We start from the raw sequence: 25,480 nt of genomic DNA, 5'->3' as shown, positions 1-25,480 counted from the left end.
TACATATGCAAAATAATATCATGTTTCTTTTTTAGAAGTATTAATGTTTGGGTTATGATGGCATGCCTGTGGTGGCAGCGTGAAAAAAAAAAAGTATTTATAAACTTGCTTTACATAACTTTAGGCAACTTAGGCAAAACCAGTGTGAACAGCTGTACAATTTTTATCGGGTTGGGATACTACTGAAAACACCACAAAGGTCAGGAGACAGACTTCATCCCAGCTCCTCTCCCTTGCCCTATAATTCTGCAGCAAGTCTGTTTTCCTACTCGTGCCTTCCAACCCAAGACAGAAAATACCCTGTGACCTTTTTTCCAAAGTGCTCTGGAACACAAGGATGGATCAATTCAAATACATCATCGGTGTAGATTAAGATAGCTATGGTGCTCCAAACTTTGCAGTGTGCAGGCCTTTCCACTTAAAGGACAACATCTGTCTGGGAGAACAACTTTGCTTTCAGGTTTCCACCACTGAGTCTTTTCACAATTTAGTGGCACTCACCAGAACCCTGGAGACAGGAGCAGCAGAGGAAGCTGCAGAAACCTTCCTCCATGGGCTGCTCTGCCCAGCCCACAGACCTGCTCCTGTCCTTGGGCTCATGCTCCACTGGGAGAGAGGATGTGGCTGCAACCTCCCTGCTTACAAATTATTTTCCTCTAAGTAAAACAATTCCATAATACAAAAGTGAGACAAAGCAGCCACCTCAGTGCCTGTAAGAGAGTTAATGCAGTAAGAAATGCTCTCTAGCACAATCAGCTCCAGAAAGGACGCAGGATGCAGTGCTGTCAACACCTATACCAGTAAAAATCTACTCTCCATTAGACTCCTGCTAGAGCAATAACAAAAAATGTCATTTCCTATGGGAGTGATAAGTCTCGCCTTCCTGGAGAGGTTTGTGATAAAAGTCTGACTGGGGTTGGGATGAAAGCAGCCGCCAGGTTCTAGCTGCCCTCACAATATAGATTTTGTATAATGTGCCACAGAGCAATACAACCTGCAATATAGCTAAAATAAATATTTGGCTAGTTCAATAATTATGCTGAAAGGCTCCCTATCTTTATTATACCAGAAAGAAATGCATAAATCACCTGATATTATATCTCTGAAGAAACTTCCTTTAGCTGGGGCACCAGAAAGTGATTCACAGTTGTGAGTTGGAGTAAAGGGGAGAAAGAAAAGGCTTTGAAGTAATTAAAAAAAAAATTATTAAAAAAACAAACAACAAGCAACAAACCAAAACAAGCAACAAAATTGTTTGCTGATGCTACAGAGCTTTCCGACAGGCAAAATGCAGCTGCATATGAAAGGACAGGCACAGAGATGCACCAGCTCTGAGGGATATTCTAATAAAGATAACATCTTTACTAGAAAGGACAAAGTTCATCCTTTCCTGTTAAAGGCACCCATGTAATACCAGTGCAACTTAAATAATCATAGCTAAATATTGACTATTGGTGGAACAGCTTTCATTCCTGAACTCTGCAAGATATACTCATGTAACACTCCACCACACCAGCTATCAGACACGAATCTTTATGAAGAAACAGGGTAAAATTGTGGATTCTTGTCTACCTTGGCTCTTTCTGCCTCCATTGGCAAGGAAATTTTAATCACAGTTTAAAAGAAAGACACTACTCTCTGGAGAATTTGCTTGGATATGGGTAAGAAAATACTCATCTGCTACATTTCTATTTTTTCTGACTAGCTCTTGATGCAAAACATTAATGAAGGCAAGTAGAAAAAAACAAAGACAACACAAAAGCACAAAAGACTGACCCAAACAACTTGAAGGCTTTGTGAATAATGAAACATCCAATATTTGCATTTGGAAATATTAAACCTCCTAAGTGGCAAGGGAACTGTGACTGAGGAAGACATTGATACTGATTCACAACCACCTTGTCTGGTGGCTTTTTACTGGTCATGCAGTTAAATTCGCATCTAGAAATACAAAAAGCTACAGAGATAACAAGACATATGAATCCAGACTTACAACAGGTTGGAATAAATAACCTTACTGCACTAGAAAACAAAACAACACAACACACTAAGCAGAGCTTTTGCTTGTCACAAACAACAAGATCTATACTTAATGTTGTCTCATTCCTACATCTTAATTCTCCAGCCTGGGTTTCTTACTTTCAGATGTCATTGCTTTCCCTTTTGTCTGCTGTTCTATTTTTAAAACTATCTTTGAAATAGATCTTCTCTAAGATGGATTTTCATTACTCCTGTATTATTTAAATAGAGGCTGGCCTTGTTGATACTTTTAATTCTATGTTGTTATTTATTTAATACCTCATGAGCAGTCTTGAGCCATCCTATCTTTCACATGCTCTTGCTTTGTCTTGTGCAGGGTTGCAGTTTCTGTATTGAATTGTTCTGCCTACTGGTTTTTTATGTTTCACAATGAGGCAAGCTAAGAGTTAAAAATTTTGCTAGCTTTGAGCTAGTGAAATTTCATCTTCAGTTTGCATTTCTAAGGGTTGGATTGTTTGGGTTTTTTGGGGTTATTTTTTTTTTATCCAACATACTCTTGGACTCCAGTATCAGACAAATATTTTCAATAACTAAACAGTGCACATTTATTAATCTAATAACTGAAGAATCTCTCCTCTAGTGGAAATTGTGTCAGAGCAACATACAGGATTACTGACACGATTTGTTCTGTTGCAGTGATCTGGAGATTACATATCTTAGTGGAGGAACTTGAGCACTAGACTCTCTAATTTTCCAGGACAATGCTGGGCAAAGCTAACCATAAGGAAGTAGTATTCTAACACACTGCTTTGAACTACCAGGTATGTGGCCAATAGTTCTTTTTGTTAGCGTTGTGACTGGTCAGAAGTGTTAACATGATGTTGTAGCTCTTGGCGAAAGGCAGTGAAAAAAAGCAGACTACTCATTTTGCTTATAGCTAGTTTTAGAGAGCTTCTGTGGAACTAGCCAGTGCAACAGAAGGCTAAGCTAAGTCACCAAAGGCACACAGACTAAGACCAGAGATACAGGAAACAGGCAATATCAACTCAAGCATCGAGTCACAGGACATAAGCAGAGAAGTGGGTCAGAGGTGTTTGTGGGCCCCTTACTAACTGTACTGTTTTAAATAATGGAAATATGGGCAAAAGATAGATGCAAATAACTGGAGATGAAAAGCATGGCTTTGTTTTGAACAGAGCAGAGATTCTCTTCCTCTGTTGAGTTCCAGTTCATTCACACTGCCCTATGTGAACTCACTGTTTAACTGCTAGGACCACGGTGGGATCTATCAGCCACTGTTCCCCTAACATAGCCTTTTTGTAAGCATGGGCACTACATCAAAGCTGAGGACAGGAAAAGAGTGCCATTGAATGAAAAGGATTTCAACATATATATATAAGGATTGTTCTCATGTAAAATCAGAGAATAATTAGTTTGAAAAGCTAGAGGAAAAAGGTCCCTTTAATTTTCCAGCATCATCTAAGAGGCACCCTCCAGCCCTCATTAGACCACAATCAGGGTCATGTAACTGCAGGCCATTTACAAAAGCACTGAGTCAGGAGTTCTATTACAAAAGAAACAACATTGGAATGAAAAATAATTAGTTTATGGACTTAATTCAAAATTTTCCAACCCTCTTCATTTTGGGGAAAAAAAGTATGGAAATGTATTAACCACAAATAAAATGCATTAACCATGAACATCAGATCATGTTTAATGCACAGGAAAAATACAGCCTTTGGTTTACAGTCTGGGAAAACTCACAGATCACTTACACACAGCAAACATATTCTCAGGAGGAACTGAGGATGCTCTTAATAAGATGGAAATTTCTTGGCACTTATTAAAAGTTCTTGTCTTCATTTATCCCACTCCAGCCAAGAACTGGAGCATTTGAAGCCCCATATTAAAATATCTCACATCACACAGTAGTCACTTGTTCCTCTTATCTTCATGTTGTAATTAAAAAATATAGAACTGTTGAGATTTCAGAACATTCAACAATTTTCATTACTAACAGAGCAAATAATTAGGAAAAAATTACAAACAACAGCATAAAAAAAAATCAAGTTTAAGTCTGTTCCTGACAGTTGCAGAGACACAATTTTATGTTTGCACTCAGTCTGTTCCCCAAACACTCATGTATTTGACACGTCTTTTGGGAATTTATTGAGTTGATGGATTATGATTGTCTGATGTTGAAACAATTGATTATTTTCTACATTTTCATGTACTCTTGCTGTTAAGTTCTTGCCAACATCTTACAAGGCATAGTACATTCTAAAACAAATTAGCATTAACAGTGTTGTTTGTTTATTAAGAATGATGTTCTTAAATTCAGAAAACTGCAAAAGGCTAATCTATGGTAATCATTTCCATCACGTTACTCTGCGCATTACAGAAAGGAGAAAGCAGTGGAGACTAAATGAAAGAAAGGCCAACTTGTATTCTAATAGACCTCACTGTAAATCAGTCCTCTGACTCAAGGTCAATTATTTCAGATCTTTACTCCACACAGCTGAGTGCCTTAAAACTAGCAAGCCTTGCCTAAAGGATTTTCTTTTAATTTGAAAACACATGGAGTTTAAAGCATACATGTATGACCAGGGTAGATTACTTCCTCTTGTAAAATAAAATACACCTTTCACTAAAGTGCCCATCATAGTGTTTCAGGTACCATAAAGAGAAGAGTTGAGAGGGGACCAGTCCAGCTATTATGAATAATTATAGAACAGTTCAATCCCAAAGTTTTAAAACCTTGGATTAAATTTCAAGCGTAGGTATTGAAACTGTTCTCAGTGTATATTCCTAACTGGGATATATGGAAATGAAGGTTTTCCTTTCACTTGCTAAGATCTCTGTGCTTAACTTACTCAGCATGCAACACCAGTCTACACATTTGAGACAATGTTGGAGCTCCTACATGGCTACCAAGCAGAGGAAAAAAAAGGAATTACTTAATTAATTTCTGATAACTGATATTATCAGCAAATTGCAAGGGATAAACTGAGCCTCCATTTCAGTTATCATCTTTCCAGTTCGAAAATAAACCAAACTGTTGTTATTGTTTAAATGGCATTTTATATGGAATATGTTACATGCAATTCCTGAGACTGCGTGATCCAAAACAGGTGTTTCTGGTGGAACACAGGAGAGCTCCCACCACCAGCCATTCAAGTGCAGACGTAAACTATCAAATAAAAATTTGATCAATATATTCTCAAGGCGTTAATACTTTTCTCAAATAGCACTTTGTTTCTTGTACAACATACTTCAGCATAAGCAGGTCCAATATCAGCTTTCCCATTTTAGTAGAAATTCGAACTAAGCTTATGTATTTTAGGAGGTTGGATGAAGCAATCAAACATATTGGGTCTGTTTCAGCAAATTTCTTGCCTGGTAATTTTATTTCCCCATATTGCAAAAACAGGCTTGCTTTGCGAAAATTTAATCGCAGCAGAGTTGCCCACAAAAGTACACCCGCCATGTTTTACTCTATATTCCCACACTTTTTAAATATTTGTCATATTTCATCTTTTAATGCAGTCCTAATGAGAGCATATTGGAACACCACAGAACCAGGCTCATAAGAATGTGGTCTTGAAATAAAACGTAGAACAGAAGGAGCATTGTATTACAGCCTCTGTTAATGTTTTAATGGTTGAGAGATTTCCAACATGTTGGCAGTGTCAGGACAAACCAATTTAATAAATTATTAACACTAATCAAACATTTTTATGATGGCAGTCAAAACTTCCTTGGCAGTTAAGGTTAGTTCTGTTGAAGTCTGACAAAGATGTTGCTGTTTGATGGAACCCGCCTTTGAAACCATAGCCTCCTTCAAATCAAAACCTTGCAGTGCACTGAGCAGAAATGGTTAAGCAACACATCCTGAAGTACATAAAGAAACCCTGAAGGCTGGGCTGCAGCCTCTATGGGCATCGGCCGAACTGACGAATGATAGCGAAATGTAAATTGATTACAGCGTATATAATTTGCCTGCCACTACTTGGGAAAGGATATAGAGAGACTTTATCAGGAAGAGATAAAGCTCGGGCTGTTAAGGGGAGAGTGCTAAATCAATATACAAAGAAAATCTAGGAATTCCAGGCACTTGACAAGAGGGGTAGAGAGGAAAATAAAGAATCCTGCCAGTTTTGATGTATTAAACTTTGGAGAAAAGGTATTTTAAAACATCCTTTCATTCAAAAGGCAACCAACAATAACAATGCCAGACAACGCCACATTCTGCCTCCAGCTCCTTTAGCCTTGCCAGCTAGTTGAAATCCGGCACAGCAGAAGCTAATGAGGGGTATGGATTAACAATACAATGTTTCTCAGGCCTTTCTTGGGTCTCCCCTGGGGCACCCACAGTCTATACATCATCAATCTACTGCAAATTGATGTAGTCAGCCTGTGACAAGGGTCAGGTTTCCAGGACCAACTACCAGGCATGATCTAGTCATTTTGAGTTATCAAGACAAAGCTCTGTTCTGCCGAGCTCTGGCCACATAAAATCCACAGCTCTCCAGGCTTTCACTGAGATGAAATCAAACCATAGAGCCCTCTCTGTTCTCTTCTATGCCTGCTGAGAAACCAGCTCACCTTTCTGAATTGACACTGTTATTATTTTGTGCTGTCTTACAGATCAAGCTCACAAACAAGAAAAACATGTGCTAACCCATCAGTTTCTTAATAATAATAATTACTGTTCTTGTTTGTTGTATGCTAATTATAAAAATAATAACCAGAATACACACACACATATATATATTTTCAGTATATGAAAAGAGTGAAGAAAAATGTGCTTGCTGATGCAGGTGTCTAAGTAAGAAATAAGTTTCATCAGAGTATCAAAAACTTTTGTTCGGTCACAATATCTTTTCCTGAATAATCACACATGGGATCTTGCTTTTATCCAAGAGCTCAGGTGCCACAGATTTTCCAAATACTCTGTGGATTAGTTTTACACGTGAAAATTTGTGCTGGTGTTCCCTTAGCTTATCTGAAGTCTGTGGATTTCCATGCAAGCTTGGTGGAAAGCATGCCTTGGCTCTCAGCACAGTAGCCTTGTCAGCTGCACCCAAAGGCATCCAATTCAGGGGTGAGGAGACTCAACAGAGTATGCAACACATGAGAAAAATGAGATCTTCTGTCAATAATACATGTGCAGTCCAAATTAAAGTAAATTTAAAACATTAGAAAGGTCCTTGTTAATTTCAATGGCTTTCCTAGCACTCACATTTCTATAGAAACTACAGCAGTTAGGATTTTCACAATACCTATAGGTTTAGCACCACCTAAACTTACAGCTAATAGTTCTTTCTGAAGAAAGCTTTCATGGCTGTTCATAGAATTATAACTGAATATTACCCTGAGTTGGAAGGAACTCACAAGGATCACCAAATCCAACTCCTGGCCCTGCTCAGGACAGCCCCAAGAATCACACCTTAAGCCTGAGAGCGTTTTCCAAACACTTCTTGAACTCTATGGTACTGATCTGGCTCAGAATAATTAAAAAACAAAACAAAACAAAACAAAACAAACAAACAAAAAAACAAAAAAAAAAACCACAAAAAAACAAAACCCCAGGCTAACATGTAGAAAAAAAATTGGATTCTTGGATCCCAGCTACCTATAATACAGCAGATTTCTGAGGCATCCAACATACTCAAGTTACCTTTAAATATTCTGAGCTACTTGTGGTCCAACATAGGTGTGAACTACCAGGAGAAAACAGAGTTTATTCACGAAAGAACTTAAATGAAGTTCAATACATTTGCTACTTATGTTGCTATGAATGTATCCCATTAATACATTTTAGAAGGTCCAAAATGTCCAGAAAAGCATCCTTGTAAATCCTAGGTACTTATTAACAAAACCTAAATCCTCAAATTTATTTTGTGTTTTGTCTGCTCGAAATGGACAACAAGCTTTGAAAAGCAGGCACAAGAACTGAGCAAGCCACTCATGGTATGAATATCTGATGAACATTTGCTCATATTTATTCATGTAAGGCTTTTGGAATTTCTCAGTCATGGATGGTCTTCCAAACACAAAGTCACGCATATAAATGTACACAAAAAGCAAACAGAAAGAGGCACTGATACCTTGTAAGTAACTCTGAGGCTTTGGTCTGATAGATGTTTGTAAATACTTTGTTTCATTATTCGGTCAAGTTTTTCTTGTTGCCGGCAAACTTCTACAGGGAAGAGAAAAACCAACCAAAATCTCTAAATTGCAGGCAACCTCAGCTCTCATTTTCCACAGCCCCTTTGCGCAGCTTGCGTAAGTTGCTAAAACATTATTATGTGTATATGTACAAGAAATTTGGCTTGAACTCAAGAAGTTTCCATGGTCTCTCACAATGAGCTCCTGACACATCCACTTTCTTGAAGAACCAACACTTAAACCTTTTGAGGTTCCCAAAAAGGAATGCTTTTCAACTTACATTTACCCATCTATTTTTTCACACGTTTGCCTGCGTGGGTGCACACACATTCACCTTTAAGGGCCTGTGCAGTACTTTAGGAACATATCCCACCAGTTAAAAGCAAAGTCTCAATTTAAGTTGATATAAATGAAAGCTTGGACAGAGGATGATTGCAGGTCTTTCTTGTAGTATATTACCACTCATAAGTGATTTTACCGAAAAATTTTGCAGATCTTTTGATTTATTATGTGCTAAAGACAAAAGCTGCATTCATATTACTATAGCTCATTATTTGGAGCAGACTCTTTTAAAACAGCTGATAATATAAAATGAATATACATTTTGGAAGGAAGCATCAGCACTTTATCAAAGGACAGGTTCACCCGAAGTGATCCATAAGTTTAAGTTAGCTTCTTTTTTTTTTGGTTGTTAAAAACTACAAGGAGAAACAAATTTCCCCTTCAAAAAGAATTATGTGCAAGATGTGCTTAATATTAAAAAGCCAAGAAAATAAAAGGAGGTACATCCTTTAGAAAAGGCTTAGCAAAATCACTAATTATCCATTTAAGTACTGAACTGTGGGTATCATTAAGATATGCCAGAGGAAAGAATTTTTCAAGTGTCTCAATTTGTGGGTGCAACTGGTGGCCTGTTCAAATTCTGCCTGTACCTGGAAACTTGTGGAATACATGTCCCCTGAATGAGCTCTGCACTGCTGACCTGCATTCTAAATTTCTACTGCAGCTTCACCACTGCTGAGAGTGCTTGCTAGCTTTGATCAGTAGTGAAGGAGGGAAGTTAAAATCCCGATTTCCAGCTGGAGGAAATTTAAATCATCATCCAGACATGGAATTTTACCTATCATATCTGGTAACAGAGCACATCAGCACCAATCATTTCCTCCATCTAGAACATTTGCCTTCCCTCCTCCTCCCAACTGTGGCAACACCTCCTACACAAGTAATCCCTACAGGAGTGGAAAATCTTGCAGCAGCTATTCCCTTGGAGGAAAGCTATTAAAAACCTGGCCTCCAACCTCAGACAAGCTGCTCTAGTACAGGCCAAAGGCTGGCTCTGGTCTGACTGCTCTCTACGTACAGAATTGTTATTGCTTTCTTCTTCCTGTGCTAAAGCTGAACCCAAAATCTGTTCAGTGTAAGTCAGCTTTTTGAGCAATAATAAACCAGAGTGGCTTCTCTGCAGCACTCTGCAGAGAAGCTTCCAACACTGTTTACAGCAAAGTTCACTGTTCCCCTCTCAGAACAATGCAGCTGCTCTTTCAACTCTGAATCCTCCTGCCCTTCTTTGCTCCTCTTCCCATCTATCTCTATTTGGCTGCTTTTCCAAGGCAGACGAGCTCCATGCCATTTTCTGGATCACTTGTTTTTGGAGAACAAAATACCTTCCCCCATCTAAGAGAACTGATGTACTGTGCTGGCTTTGAACTTTTAAAATATCTCTCTGTTGAAGCAGCTGCTGAATAATTTATATTTCTTAGAACCAAGCTGAGAATATGTATATTTTGCTATGATACATATGGTATAGCTGTTTTTTCTTCCTTTCCACTGCCATCTTCTTTTCCACTTTAAATTTCAACGTAGGAAATTCTGAACACTTCAGAGCCTGGGAAAATTATTTGAGTTTGGGGAGTGAGTGAGAAGGGGGGCACAATTTATTTGTGAGAGGTTTGTTTTTTTTTTAATGGAAGGAAAAATTCCTGAACAGCTTGCAATTAGCAGCTCTGAAAAGTTATAGTTTCTTCAATGGCACACAGCATGCCAAGAAAACCTACAAGAGATTCCTCAGCTTAACATGCCTGGAGCAGGATCCAGTTCCTCTAAATCAAAGCACAGCTCACACTAACAGTTGCAGTATGTTAGTGGCTGGATGGCTGCTTTATGAAGAATTATAAAGTGACACAGCAGTCTGGCTGAAAAAAACACGCACCACGCTTTGATGTTTTTAACCACTAACTTCAAGAGAACCAACAGAAACCTTCCTGTTTTTATTGCAGCCTCTCTATCATCCCTCCCCCTGCTCCCTCCCTCCTCTCCCACTGCTAGATGGGGGACTGTTATCTTTCAGTCACTTTGTAAGCTTGACTTGTTTACAGACTGAATGTCTCTGTTTATAGGCCTCTATCAGAGAACAAACAGGGCAAGTGTGACTTCCTAGGACCCGAAATGTGATGCTTTTTCCTCTTGGGCAAAAGCAGGAGTGGCAAGGGAGGGGGAAATGAAGGGGAAAAGAGAAATCCTGTAATTGTTCTTCTTGTCCATCTTCCCTCCAGGATTACCGTACACACCTGTACGGTGCAAAGATATTTTAAGAGCCAGCTGGTTAAATGTCAGCTTATCAAAACTCCATAAAAATGCACAGCAATTGTCTTGGAAAAACTAGGTCCACTTCAGAACCTCCAACAGTAAAATCAGTGCTAAATAATGGCTTCTCTAAAACTCCCTGTCTTTGGAGTTCTTTATTATAGATCCATTTAAATGTTTACTTGGGGAATCTTAAAAGCTTATACCACATTTTACTGGGGACATTTAAAGGGTGTCAATGGGGTAATTATAAACATAAACAGTGTAGTGATGAAATTTTAGAAACCATTAAAAGCATGACTTTGCATATTCATTCTTATCTTGAAAAATATTTTACCTCAGGCATAACCCTAGTCCAGTCAATAAGAATAGTCCTTAATAAGGTACTGAAATGACATGAGAGCCAGCCTGCTTATATTGCTAATGGCAGATTTCAGTTCTTGATAACATTCAGATTATAAACACCCCAGAGCAGCTTTGGCTTTGTCCTTACTAAGGGTGTCTTACTTTTACACTGGCAATTTTTATTTTAATTGTAGAATTCATTTTTACAGGTTTCTGGCTTCAAAAGGCTTGCTTTTGCACAAACACGCACTGGAGAGCATGAAGTAATTTTAAGGAGGGTACAAAAGGGCATATCACATTATAGTACTTTATGATGAGACATTGGGCCAGCCAGTTTTGAAGCTAGCTGTATCCATGTTTTTCCCTTGGAGGTTGTTTACCCAAAGAGACTGAAAACCTTTTGAACTAAAAGAATAAAACAAGATAATGAAATCTAGAAAGTTAGCTCTTTAAGTATAACCCCTTCCAAATAATTGGATCTGACAGGACAGAAGAGGTAAGAGTTTACATGCAGCTCTTTTTTCAACAGCTGTGCCCACACAGGTGGGACCTTAGGGCGGTGGTGCTTGGTTACACACAGCCAGGTTACTTTTAGTAGCAGCAGTGCCCAGTCCCCTCGGGGTCACCCCATCTACTCCAAGCCCTGTCTGCTCCCTGTTCCTCACAGCTGCCTCTGAGTCAGAGCTGGCTCTCCAATCCCTATGATTCCCCCCTCCAATGCCCTGAGCAGCATCCCAGCAAGCTCCTCTCCCTCCAAGGATACCACTGCACCGCCCTGCTTTTTACTGAGGGATCACATGCCTTGGCAGAGCACAGGCAGGAGCAAACCCTGCTGCTGCACACACGTCTGCTGTGCAAGGGAACAGACAGCCCCATACAAGCTGCATCTGCTCCAATGGATGAACTTTAGAAATAAAAGGGAAAAATTGGTCTTCTTTAGAGTTCAGGTGCAACTTAATCAGTTTAAACACCCAATTAGACATTACCTAAATGGTCCTGGTGTCACTTGGCCTGCTGGCAAGAGCAGAGTTGCTCCTCCTTAACTGGCCTAGTCTGAAGACCTCCAAGGGTACTACTGGCCTGACAGTTTTCTCCCACAGCAGCAGGTTTGTCCAGAAGACACCCTGTGTCCTCCTGCAGGCAGCCAGCCTCACCAATTCACCATGTGATCTCTCCGCTTTCCTGTCCTGCCTCCCAGGAAGTGCAGGCTTGTACCTTTGTCTGACATTTAACACCTGTGGGGCTTCCTCAGCACAGACTGTGAAGAGCTTTATGCAAGATGTGGGCTTTTCCCTCTGTGGTCAACTTACTCTGGAAGCTGTGGAGACCTGTGAGCTCAGGACACACCAATCCTGTCAAAATGCAAGCAATGAGTAAGGAGAAAAACCAGCCCTGCACAGAGGACCAAAGCCTTCCAGAGCAGATCAGCATAAGGGGAAGACAGAGATTTGTGGCTGTTCTGTTTTGTTTTAAGCTAAATTGTTTGAGCCATCCATACTCTTTCCAGTTTTTGGTCTCATCTGAGAAAGACAGAGGAAATTAAACTATAAGAGTAGACGGCAATTTTTTAATCACAACCACTTTTCCCCTAGAAACCAAAAGCATACGTGTGAATTAATGGACTCTTTACATTAACCATAAAGGGCATAGGAAAGATGTAAGAGAAGTTAAGTTTTCCCCATCATACATAAACTTCTTTCAGCTCTCTTCAGCAGTTTCTCATGGGGATGATGAAGCCATTTAACATAACAAAAGACGTGGCTTGAATCCTGGACCAGAAGTCACATACAAATTAACTTCTGGTTTTAACATCCAGATATGATTAACTGTTCTTCTGTCCACTTTCACACGCTCCTCCTTTAAAATGGCTGAAAAAACACTTTAGTGCTCAGCTGTAAGTACAGAAGTGGGGCTAAATTTGAAACACATGCTTCTCTTTATCATGGCCTGCCAGGATCCATAGATTACTCTTTCCCCTGGACCTGAATATTGTCAGATTCTATTCTGAAACATATAATTCTGTCTGTGTCAGTGGCACTGAACTTTATGTTGTGGATTCTACTATGTAGGAAACACTGAGACACAATGTGACAGGATGCTTAGCCCTTTATGCAGCTCTGGTCTTTACCATGGAAGTCTGGCAAATCAGATGCTTCAATATTTTTTCCTGCTGTGTCTGAAAATAAAGACTTCACAGCCCTGCATGGCTGAAGAAGAGAAAATCACATGCTATTCCTCATGGGTCTAAGGACAACCAAGACTGAGCTCGAAGATGCAAAACTATGTAAAATTTAGACACACTTACAAAAGGCATGATACATTTATCTAATTTTCAGGAAAAATGGTGAATGGTTATTTTAACTCCCCAGTCTCAAAGCAGGTAATATTCAATCAGTACTATTTCTGAAGCTACCAAAAGTTTAAGACATTTCACAGATGGACAAGAAAATTCAAACCCAAACATTCACCTTTCCCACTTTTTCTGAAAATTCTGACAAATTGCCTTTCCAGACAAGTTATTGCATTCGAATTTCTTGTGGGAATTATTCCCTCTCTGAAAGTACTAAGATACAGGCATAAGCATCAGCATCCACTGAAGAACTAGAGAAGTGCCAGGGCTGATACATCTCACACAGTGTAAAGGTGAGTGACTAAGGGTTGTGTTTGAGTTGGGTGGGGTGTGACTGAGCCCAGCTCTCCTGAACTCTGCTCCTGTCAATAGACACTGTAAACCAACAGGGTTTCCCTCTTCAGAGTTATCTCTGGGTGCTTGTGCAGCGTGCGCCACAAAGTAGGGCTCGTGGGCAATTATGTTTCTGGAGTACATAATCATGTCACAAAAAGAATAATTTTCTTCACTGTATGATTTCCTGAGCTACTTTGCCAGCACAGAGACACCCAGCACGGAGAGAACCTAGGACCTGAGTTTTTCCCAAAAGCTCAGGTGCCAGCTGTTGTTTGTGTTCCTGTGCGTGTATCTACCGCGAAATTCAAGATCGCGAAGAAGATCAAAGTTTTCACTCCACCAGTGGGAAACAGCTGGCACTACTCCAGGCATCAGGGCTGCAGGTCCCTTTCCAAAGAATGCCACCTACCTGTTCTGAGACCTCTCTGGATGTACTGTCCCCTGCAAGACCGATTTGTTCCCACATCTTGTGGGCTGAAGCTGTGCAAGCTCTAGGGCAGGGCCGGCCCCAGCACCCGCACCCCCTGCCTACAGCTCTGTACAGGGCCTGTGACTCCACAGCTCTATTACAATGCAAGCACTAATTAACAGCCCAAGCAGGCTTTGTGCAACAGTTGCCAAGCCAAGTTCTTTGCCTTGAACTGAATCACTCACCCTGCTTAGTGTTTTAAGTTCATCATTTACTGCACTGTAGTAAGGTATATCATAGAAATTTTTAGAGTCACGACTCCAGTCCACTAGTTACTTTTGGACAGCAACAAGTCATCATATGCTTGCCCCAATGCTCTGACAAGCTTTGAACTTTAATAAATGATTAATCCTATTTAGAAGTAACTTAGCACTGCCTTAACTGCATCTTTCCCTGAAGTGTCACTTTGACATCCTCTGTTGTGTGCATTCACTGCAACTTTCACACGCTGTAAATTAAGAACATTTACACATGCAATTAGTGTTAAATAAATGCCTGAAGAACTCCTTGGGGATTAAGCAATTAGATGGCATCATGGAATACCCTTTGTACTTAGAGCTTATGAAGAAAATCATCTACCCGTTCTGCACAAATTGCATACTGGGGTAACCATTGTGCTGGCAGGAAGTGCTGGGATGAATTGCCAAATGCAGCCTTGGGTTCACACACACCGCCTTCTCCCAGCTCTCCTGGCCCTCCCTCTCCTCTTAGAAGGGAAATTAATAGAGAGAAATTTTTGACCAGGATAGTACTTTATTATTAAATTATTCCCTCCATTAAAAAAAAAAAATAGGAATTAAGAACCTGAATTTTTAATATCACAGTTAAATTAATAATAAAAAAATCTGTCTAGAATAGAAAAAAACCAGCTATGTACACACAGACCATTTGCACAGCCCATGATAATAGAGACTTAATCCTTTCATATCCTAACCTTTATTTTATGACACATGAAAACTGCAGTCAGCTAATATGGCAAAGTCTGCAAACAGTCTTAGATGGAGAAATACTTGGCACACTAGAGCACCTTGCAAATGGGAGCATGTATTCTATATATACACCCTGCACACACACCTAAAGCTTGCTGAAAATAACAGCAATCATTTGCCCTGCTATGTATGCGGTTGCTATTCACCAAGATGGTTGATTAAACACTGGAATATAAGTGTTGGGAGAGAAAAAGGGCAATGAATTTTTATGTCATGAAGATCAAGGTTAAAGTGAATCCAATTGTCATTAACATCCATCATTCACAGGCAGCCTGGAGAAGAGGGGACACCTCACCTTGTAAAATCGTGCCTAACTCATGGAATTAGACACAAACAAGCTAGAGCTGGACACAAAACCCCAAATCAAACAAATAAACAAAAACAGCAACAAAAAATCTGTTACACCCTGAGTATTTAAGGCAGCAAAACTACATCCCCTCTATGCTGACAGCAGGATAGGGCCCCCTGCTCAGGGCACGGTGTCCTCCACCCCACCAAAAGGGTGGGGGACTCAAAAACTCATTCCAGAGGTCATCCCCGCAGCCATGCACCCTCCTCACAAAGAAGCCCATTGTAGCCCAAGAGCTTCCCCAAGCTGGTCGGTGCTGGGATACAAAGAAGGTGGTGTATGAAGAGAGCTAGTTGAGCCGCATTTCACGGGAGAAGAGAGGACCCTGTTTGGAGAAGAGTGGGATTTCCAAGTGCCAAGCATTAATAAAAAAAAAAAAGAAATCGGAACAAGAAAAAAAATAAAAACACAGCAAACCACCAAACCCCAAGCAACATAAAACAGCTGCAGGGAAGTTGTTTTTCCACTTGAAGCGGCCCGTAGAAGCTGTTTAAAGGTACCCCTGCGGACGCGAAGTCCCAAGCCCGGGCTGCCAGCGCCACCTTCTTGCCGAGGAGCGCCGCGGCAGCGGCTCGGTCCGCGCCGCCCGCTCCCCCCGCCTCGGGGGCGGGCAAGGCACAGTCGCACCCAGAGGGCAGCTTAGAACTCATGGGAAAGCATGGAAAAGGAGACCTAACCCAGCCTCTTCATAGAAAGAAAACAAGAAAAGAAAAAAGAGAAATATCCCCGCAATTCCGTTCAATCAGAAGCAAAACGTTTCTCTCATACAAGTAATTTTTCTACAGGTAAACATTCCTGCATCAGCACATGAAAGTCCCAAAATATTAGTGGATGTTGGAAGTATTGTAATGGTGTGTGTGTCTGGTAGAATGTTATATTTGGGGATATAGTGTTTTGTAATCTTCCCCACTCAGAATCAGGAATTCAGTGCACTGTTAAATCAGTGAAGGGAAGACCAAAGGGCCATCAGCAGCTCCCTGGAAGAGAGGCTAAGCTCTTCCTCATGAATCCTTCAACCCACCAAGGAGCACCACTTGGGAGAGCCCATGGGGAAACCCACCTCCTCCTCCTGTGTCTGAAGGCTCATGGCTGCAGCTGGTGATTTTGTCTGTGTGAAATGAACTAGCAACATTAAAAAAAACCCAAAACATCTCTTGAAGAATTTCAGAGTGATGTAATGTGCCAAACTGATGTCGTCAGAGCTCAAATGCTCTGGTGACTTAGAGCTACAGCACTGAGCCAGTACCAGCATGGGGAAGATTCTGGTTTTTGTCCTGAGTTACATCAAATATGATGTGAAAAGACATAGTCCTTAGCATGTAAGAATGACTCCTGAGCCTCTCCAGTTTGCTTCTGTGAAGCAACCATCACGGAAGGGTTCTATTGATGCCATCTACAATTTAAAAAGTCTAGTTCCTTCAACCATTTTGGATACTCCAGTCATTTACAGTCCATATTCACTTCAGTCCCTAGATTGCACAAGTAATAATAGCCTGCACATTTTTATACGACTCCTTTTCCAATTTCTACCTGCACTGGATGTGAAAACAACAATATACTCTAAATATTTCTGTTTGAAGTGTAGCTAGTGAGGAAACATACTGAAAAGAGATTTTCTTTTACAATACAGTTTTGCATCAGATGATTCAGATAAATATTTCTGGATAATCATCCAAAAAATAAGGCCTTGAACATTTCATGACTTGCTGTTCCACTTCTAACCTCAGGATTGCAGGGGAGAGCAACAACTGCAAAAGGAAGTGACTTTTTAATTGCATCCAGAAATCTGGAGTTTCCCTGTCCTGACTGCATGGACTGCAGACATTTGACAAACGAGGAAGAGAAAAAGCAGAATCAAATGGAAGTAAATGTTGATTTTTATGCATACAGGGGAAAAAAAATGGTTTTCCAGGGGAAATAAGCTTGCATTGAACTTTTTGTCAGAGTTGGTGTTAAAACCTCTCACCTACATCCTGAGCTCATCTTCCCAAGAACTGAAGCAACTAAAGCAAAACTGAGTGAGCTGTCTTCTGCTGTAAGAACCCCCTGAGACTGCAGCCAGACTGGCACTATTAGATTTTTATATACATAAAACTTGCATAAGCATTCACACCCCCCTGCAACTAGCTGTTAACTACAGAGGAAGAAAAATGCAAATAGGAAAAAACAAAGGTAAATCTAGAGGACACTTGAAGAAACAAAAAAACAACAGCTGAGAATTTGTCAAATAAAAAAGGAAAAATTAGTATTTTCAACTTTGGAAAACTCTTGAAAACGTTGATTATTGTGAAACATGACTGTATTTCACATCCCACAGCTTGATCTCAGGAACATTCAGTCCTAATGGGTTTAGCTGCTTAAGAAGTACCAGCTAAGCTCTCCGGTGGGTGTGCAGGATGCATTCCCTGGGACTCCCCAGCAACTGATCCTGATGTGTGCTGCCCTTGTGCAACACATCCTGGGAGCAGTCACAGTGCCACAGCCAAGGTAAATTCACACGGCACAGCCTGGAACAGCACAGCCAGACCCGGTGTTGCTTCAAAAGCAAAGTGGCGCTGATGCTGCTGATGCCTGGTGCGGCTGGAGGAAGGCACCAACCTTGCCACTGTCACTCCCTGCTGACTGCAGATCACCCCTTGCTGTCTCTGGGGAGACACCCCTGGAGGGAATTACACTCCTGGGGAGCTTGCTCTCCCCTCTTCAGAGGGCTGCTCCAATGGCTAAAGCTGAAGTCTGCCTCAACCCCGCCCGTTTCCTGTTAAAATCTTGTATATGTACATATATATGTATCATATGTGTATATATTTAATATCAATTACAGGGAAGACAGGGCAGTCTTTCAAACTTCCAATATGTCAACATACTGCACAAACAGGAAGCAGCACTGCAGTAATGGGTCATTAAAAAGACTGCATACCAACCAAGAACCAGGAGAGTAATCTTAAAAATAAAGAAAAAAAAATCAGGCTTTTTTTACCACAGTTGGCATAGCTCTACCCTAAATCTCCCATGTTTCATACCCCACTGAAGAAACGTGTGTGTTTCAGGAAACTACCCACATAAGCAGTATTATAAATAATCACATATTTTCTGGCTGCCTTTTTTCATAACACTCTCCTTTATCCTTTAATTGCCTCTGCTCTTTTGCTCTCTCCTCGATAGACACAAAAATCGTACAAAGGGTGGGGAGAGATGCTTAGACAGTGGTTCTCCCTCCTTTGGTTGGAGCCTTGCCATGGCAGAAGCAACCTGAAAGCAGAAATCTGTCTTTCCCTTTTTCCAGGCTGTAGTTCCTTCCCTCTCCCTGACTTCTACCTCGAAATGAAATTATCAGAAAAGTCAAGACAGTTTGTTTTTTCAAGAAGCTGATGTGGGATAGCCAAGATTGGCTGCCAGCCAGAGGGAATCCAATGGTGGCTAAAAAACAAAAAAGCTCTAACCCACCCAAATTCTTGTTCATATAAAAAGTACCTGTTATAAGACGGAAAAAGCCCAGCATTTGCTGTCTGTATTGCTGTGAGCACTCTCATCTAGAAAAGACCCATATTAGTATTTCCTATCCCATAACCAGCTGAAGCTGCTATATGCTAGAAGCATCTGAATGGTAGCTCCATTTCTTTTTCAATTTTTAAAAAATGAAATTAAACCGACCCTACATCCCCCAAGTATTCAGTGTTTTATAATCCAAGCTGTCCCAGTACAACAGTATCCACACAACCAGCTATGTTTTTTAACATCTGTTTTTCATTTTCTTAACAGGAAACCAACACAATTTCCATGACAAAGGAGGATTCTGGTGTTATACTCTCATTTATCTGTCATGTGTACACTTGGCAGCCTTTGATCTTTATTCTCTAGACACTTAAGAAATAATGTAGGAATTACTGCTTCTTGACAATACAAACAAATAAGGCTATCTATAAATAAACCTCGGTGAGGATGGGGGGAGGGTTGCTTTGCACCCACAGAGGGGCTGCCTAGGGGCTACTTCTCGTTTATTTTTTGGCCAGCACAGGGGATCAGGAGGTGACCCTCCTTTCTGAGCCCTTTTGTACAAGCCTGTGCATGGGGAAGAGGGGCCCTCACACAAAACACCTCTGAGGATATTGAGGCTTTCCACCCCCCCCCCCCGCCCCTTTCTTGCCAGTCTCCCTGGCAGGGAGCTGGGTTTCACTGGGACCAGGGAAGGTGACATCCCAGTTGGCAGCATGGCCCCTGCAGCCCCCTCCCTGTACCTGTGACACTTGCAGATAGGATTCACTTGCCAAGCACTGCTCACAGGAGGCAGCAAAAGGGTTTGCATGAGATATTTAGCCTTAACTCCACCCTACCAATTTCAGTTTGAAAACCCAGGAAGTCTGATAGTCTTTAAATAAATTGCAGGCACAAAAACATTGTTTAGTGCTCATGCAGAGCATTTTTGCTAGCACCCACCATATGTTGCCTAACCTTTTTTTCTTTTCCTTTTTTTTTTTTTCTTCTTTTAAGTTTCACCATTTGTACCATCTCTCCCTGACCGTTCTTGTTTGCCTTGGGCCTGATCCAAACAGCTATGGGAAGAAACAACCAGGACTTATTGACTTATATAAAAGTTGAATCAGGGCCATGGACAGTAACCGATATAGTCCAGAGTCTTTTTTGAAGGCTCTGAAATTAATATCAGTCCCTTGATATACATATTCTTAATATGACAGGTATGTTTCAAAAAGGACAACCTTTATTCTTCTCTCTCTTCTATGTGAAATTGTTACTCATTATATAAATATGCATTTGTAAAGAAACCTTCGGATTCCATCAATGAGAAATTTTATAAGGAAAGAATTTTGAAATAGAAAATTAGGGGCACTAGTTAAAATTGTTCCAGTTTAACATCTTCAATGTTAAATTATGCGATAGACCCTTCAAATGCTTCATTACAGGTGGGATTTTCTTGGAAGCGAAGAGCACAAATCAAAGAATGCATGTTCTACTGTCATTTGTAGACAGATGCAATTAAAATAAAATGGCATATTGCCTACCTCTCTGTGGCATCCAGAGGCTGAGGTGTCTCAGATTTCTCTAGAGTTAATAAGAGTTAGGAGCCTCAGCAGAGAAACTGAAGCAGCCTTTGAACCAGGAGACACAACTGACATCAGCATGTTCAGCATGCAGCTACTTGAGACTGCCCAGGAAAAAATACAAAACACGAGGCATTGCCCCAGATCTTTACCCCTCACAGGGTTTCTGCCCATCACCCCTTGCTACAGCAAGGTTATCCTTCCCTATTTGAGAGCAGCAGCCTGGGATGTCCCTTCACAGAAGTCTTTGCCTTGTTTATCAAAGACTCAAGCAGAGGTTAGCCTTTTTAGTGACATTTGGTAGCACAAAGCACATTTAACACGAGAAATCAGTGGTGGGAGCATTACCCCAGGAAGTGGGAACCTGGAATCTAGCTCTCTGTCAGTGTGGCATTGTCCAAATATGTGACCCATCAAAAACTGTCCAGAGAGATTATATGCCTGAAAGGGTACTATCCAGACATAGATCAACAATAGCTCTATTTTTATATTCAAACTTACTTATATTCCTCTTAATTCAGCTTATTTCCTAATTAAAAAATGGCTATTTTTTGTCCAAACAGACCTGCTTGAGCTTTGCCAAACCATAACAATTAAACTTTTTTAAAGCAGAGATTTGAAGCCAGACATGGTCTTACAAAAAAATAAATATTAAAATGACAAGAAAGGCTTGATCAAATTGGACCATTAAAAAAAAAAAAAAAAAGCTTGCATTGGGTCAAGGAATTAGCCTCACTCTTGAAGGATGAAAACAAAGAAACTCATTCAGGATTTGCAGTAATATTTCAGTTAATAGAAAGAGAAAAAAAAAAAGGAAAAAACCCAGAAAGAGCAGCTAAAAGTAGGTTTTTTCCCTCTCTTTGTGGATGGTAATTACATGAGCAACCTCACTATATTTTCTAAGTATTTCTATTAATAAGTGCTCAAAATTGTAAATAAATGGTGCATAGCTTGGCCTACAGAGCAGAGATATGTGGAGAAAAAAATAATCCTGATAAGCACACATATTAGAATTTGTGCCTCTATTAGCATGTCTATCATGTTAAAAATACACCCAAGAGAACAGCTGATACCTCGTGGGGAAAACAGCAGTGAAAACCTAGAAAAGGTTAGAACAGTACAGCCAAGTCAAAGAAAAAGAAAAAAAAAAATCTCTTTAACCTCTATTGGTTGTTTCTTTGCAATTTCAAATATGCCATGCAGGAAGAATTAGGTAGAATAGGTGGGAAGTAACAGTACTTGAGAGGCAGTTTTCCATTTAAACTCTATTACTGGAAACATTATATCTTTTACTGTCCACATGGAAAATTTTAACACCACATGCAGTTTTAGGTGAACACAAGTCAAGATATTTCAGCTGTAGAGAAGCAACAATTTATCTGGAGTCAGTTCAGCAGTAATTTGCCCATGACTGAGATGATGTAAAGATTCATGGAAATCTATAGATTTAATGTCTCCTGTTACCTCCATGGGCTGGCTCCATACTAGATTTCACCTCCAGTGACCTCCAAGGTCTTCCCTTAAGCTGAATCATAAGTAGCTGACAATGGACATAGTATCTGTGGGAAATGCAGGCCAGCTGTGAAGAGCAAGTGACTCTAGTGAGCACAGAAAATGACTTTTAGTTAGCACTCTTCAGTCTTCAAGCTTGGTTTCCCTTCTCTCAAGCCTCACATGTCTCAGGCACTTTTCACATGACTAAATGAAATGAGTTTTCACCAATAAATAAAATGATTAAATAACCTCACTGGTTTAAAAATAAGTCTGTGCATATTGGCTACTCTTCTAACCCAAGCTGCATCATCTTCCTGTGGCCACTTCTAGTAGTCTATGCAGAATATCTTGGTCTGGGAAACAACAATGGCACTTGCCAGAAGCACTTTACATCTTTTTTTCTGACTTACACCAGCCTTATAACCTTTGTGTTCATTGGCTCCACACAAGCACTGCTATTAGCAGCAATCCTGCAGAGCACTTGTCCCTTAGGACCTCATGAGTGGAGGGGTTCTGTCAGGGTCACTGACAGAAAATGAAGTGAAAGGAATCTACGCAATTGATTTCTCCAGATCCCAATCCTTGTGCTTTTATATCGTAGATAAGTTCTACTAGATCTACTCTAATAACAGAAACTTAGAAAAAAAGCAGGCCTTGAGTATCACTCCATTATCCTGTCTCTGTCCACTGCCAAAACACGTATTGCGTCAGTTGTTACAGGTGCATGGGCAAGCACTCTCCACATGCACCTACAAATGCACATTTTCATGGGAAATGCATGAATATGTGTGAGTATAGAAGACCAATTCAACATGTGGCACTTCAGACAGCCTTTCCTGCTGTCTAACTATGGTTATGAATGAATCAGAACTCCAGCAAAAATTTCTGCTTTCAGACTCATGGAAAATATGATATTATTTTTGGCTTACGTCAAGGAAAAGCAGTGTGATGAAAGACTAGGTCTAGTAAGGTCCAAGTTCATCTGCATTTTCATCTGTACACATTTTTTGAGGTCTCTATAGGTTCTGTTTACTCTCACAAACTCAAGAAGGATACTTGATATTTGTATTTATTGTGTTTTATCACTCTGCAGATGTAAAGAACCCATTTAGGAGTGTGTAGTTTATACTATGACCTGAATAAATACTCATCTGTCAGACTGCAAATGAAGAAACTTAATATTTTATTTTGGTTTTGTACCATTTTTCATCCATACTCGAAGGAGGCAACTTAATCCTTACAGTAAAATCATGCCTAGCTTTTCACTTGGCTGCCATAAGAATGAATTCCAGCAATTAACAGAAACAGTTTTCTAATCTATCCCATCACCCGTACTCCCAAAGATACTGCAACAGTGCTGCTATCCAGGGGAGAGAAGACACATAAAGGGCAGACAGTCTTAAAAAACGGGAAATCTCACTCACAGATCTTTGTTCATGATGATACTTCCTCTGAAACAAACTCACAAGAAACTCTAGTACAATCTTTTTGTTACTGAATTATACGCCACTCCTTCATCCAGCAGTCCAGCCAGACTGTACATTCAGAGCTGGCTCTCTCTGCCATCATTTCAAAAACTCAAGATACTAAAGACAAAAACTTAGCAAGAGAGAAAATGTAGATCCAAGTACTACAGAATCTGAGGAAGCAAAACTATGAGATGTGCAGGTTATGACATGGGCTAGCACAATCTCTTATCTCAGAATACTTTGCTTTTATAAATATGCTGCCTCATATTCCTGACAAAAAGTCCCAAGACAAGAACTTGCATCCACCCTTTTTTTTTCATTACTACATGCTAGCAGTGAAATGACTGGCTTAGGTCTCACCTGCCAAGCCCTAGATATCCAAAGTAGATATACTCCATCCTACCCCCATGTTATTTTATGTTATTTTGCCCCCACTCCCTTCCTTCCAAAGAAAGGTTATTAATATTTATAATGGATCCAGCCATCCTGTGAGCACCTAGGAGGGGTGGCAATGCAGATTCAGACTAGGTGGATCCCTTCCTGAAGTTCCTCATGAGGTTTCTGAGCATCTTTAGACTCAGCCTCAGGCAGGAAAGACAGGGCACGTACGTCCAGGAAGAGTAACCCATGAGGAAAGAAAAGCCCATTTCCCTTGTTGCAATAGAAACTGCCTTGCATTTTCAACAGAACATGCTCTAGATGCATTATGGTGTCTAAAAACTGTCCAGAGGGGCAGCAGAATATTTTCCTAATACAGGAAAACCTTCCATTTGTGAAGGGTTACTCTAGTCTCACCTCATTTGGTCTCTCTCTCTCAGGACTAGGGAACACAGGGCGTTACTTGATGGTAGAATAGCACAGCAGCTAAAAAATACTTTCTATCACTGCAAGGTTGTTGTTTGAAACAGGACATGCACTAACTTACAGGGAAGCATTTTTACTTCTGCTGTCAGCTGATGACTGAATGATAGAAGCTGCTCTTCCCTGAGACCCAGCTCCTTCCCTAACCCTGTTGAATGCTGATGAGCTACAAATGCAATACTTCTACTCTGAGGTATGATGCACTTAAGCAGTTCATGTGAGGATACAAGAATTTCTTGGTTCCAGACACCTGTCTAGTCTGAAGGTTGTGTCAGGGAAAAAAGTCACCTATGAGAATATAATAATTAACAGTTAGTAATTATGAGACTTCAGTAGCAGAGAAGGATAAATAAATATGAATCACATCTAGCACCTTCTTCCAAACCCACAGACCTTTACACACAATACATTCTTGACATCCTTTGTCATCAAATCACATATATATCTCCATGTGTTCTACCCCCTGGCCATTTCTACAGCAGGACAACTAATTTTTCAGCTTTAAATCCCAGTCTGAGCACCCACTTTTTTGAGCAGAAATCCACAGGCTACTGTCTGGCACCATGGAGTAGATGCACAGAGTCTGATGGTGCAGTAATCTGATCAGCACTAACCCTCCTTCTAAGTCCTTTATGTCACAGGTAATGAGGAGGATTTGTTATGGCCTCTGGCAAAGAAGAGTGCTTTGATGAATCAACTTCAGCAAAGGAGACAGCGACTTTCAGTCTGAAGTAAGATATTCCTGCATTCATGCTAAGGTTTGGGCATTTCTCCTATGGTTAGGAAAAAAAAGCTTCTACACATGGGCTCCATTCCTATACTAGTCAGTGGAATTTCGGTCTCCTTAATCCAGGGATGAGTTTGGTTCCACAGAGTGCAAAAATAAATTTGCTCTGCCAGTTTTCAGCAGCATACCAGTCACCAAAAAAATGGTTCCTATTAATGATTAAATGGGAAACTTTACAGCTCCTCTCCTGCACACGTCTTTGCAGATCTTTTTGGCGTGACATTGAAGAAATGAAAAAAA

The 25,480-nt window shown here is 40.4% G+C and overlaps 1 long non-coding RNA gene across 10 annotated transcripts in view; it reads right to left on the bottom strand.

Annotated features, from left to right (window-relative positions):
* The window catches only part of LOC121675824, a 114,650-nt gene extending 100,345 nt beyond the window's left edge, over positions 1-14,305 (bottom strand). For 3 of the 10 annotated variants that reach the window (XR_006020238.1, XR_006020233.1, XR_006020235.1), the window contains exon 1: positions 14,175-14,305. This is a non-coding gene — a long non-coding RNA (uncharacterized LOC121675824). The remainder of the gene's footprint in view (positions 1-14,174) is intronic. The other 7 variants (XR_006020230.1, XR_006020236.1, XR_006020231.1 and 4 more) reach the window with 4 other exon arrangements.
* Positions 14,306-25,480: the final 11,175 nt, after the last annotated feature.

This window comes from Corvus kubaryi, unplaced genomic scaffold (genome assembly GCF_017639235.1).
Source record: "Corvus kubaryi isolate FWS band 111438036 unplaced genomic scaffold, C.kubaryi_AGA036_p1.0 76, whole genome shotgun sequence".
In the NCBI taxonomy this organism is placed as follows: domain Eukaryota; kingdom Metazoa; phylum Chordata; class Aves; order Passeriformes; family Corvidae; genus Corvus; species Corvus kubaryi.
The sequence above is the reverse complement of the archived record's forward strand: the minus strand, read 5'-3'. Positions and strand labels throughout refer to the sequence as shown.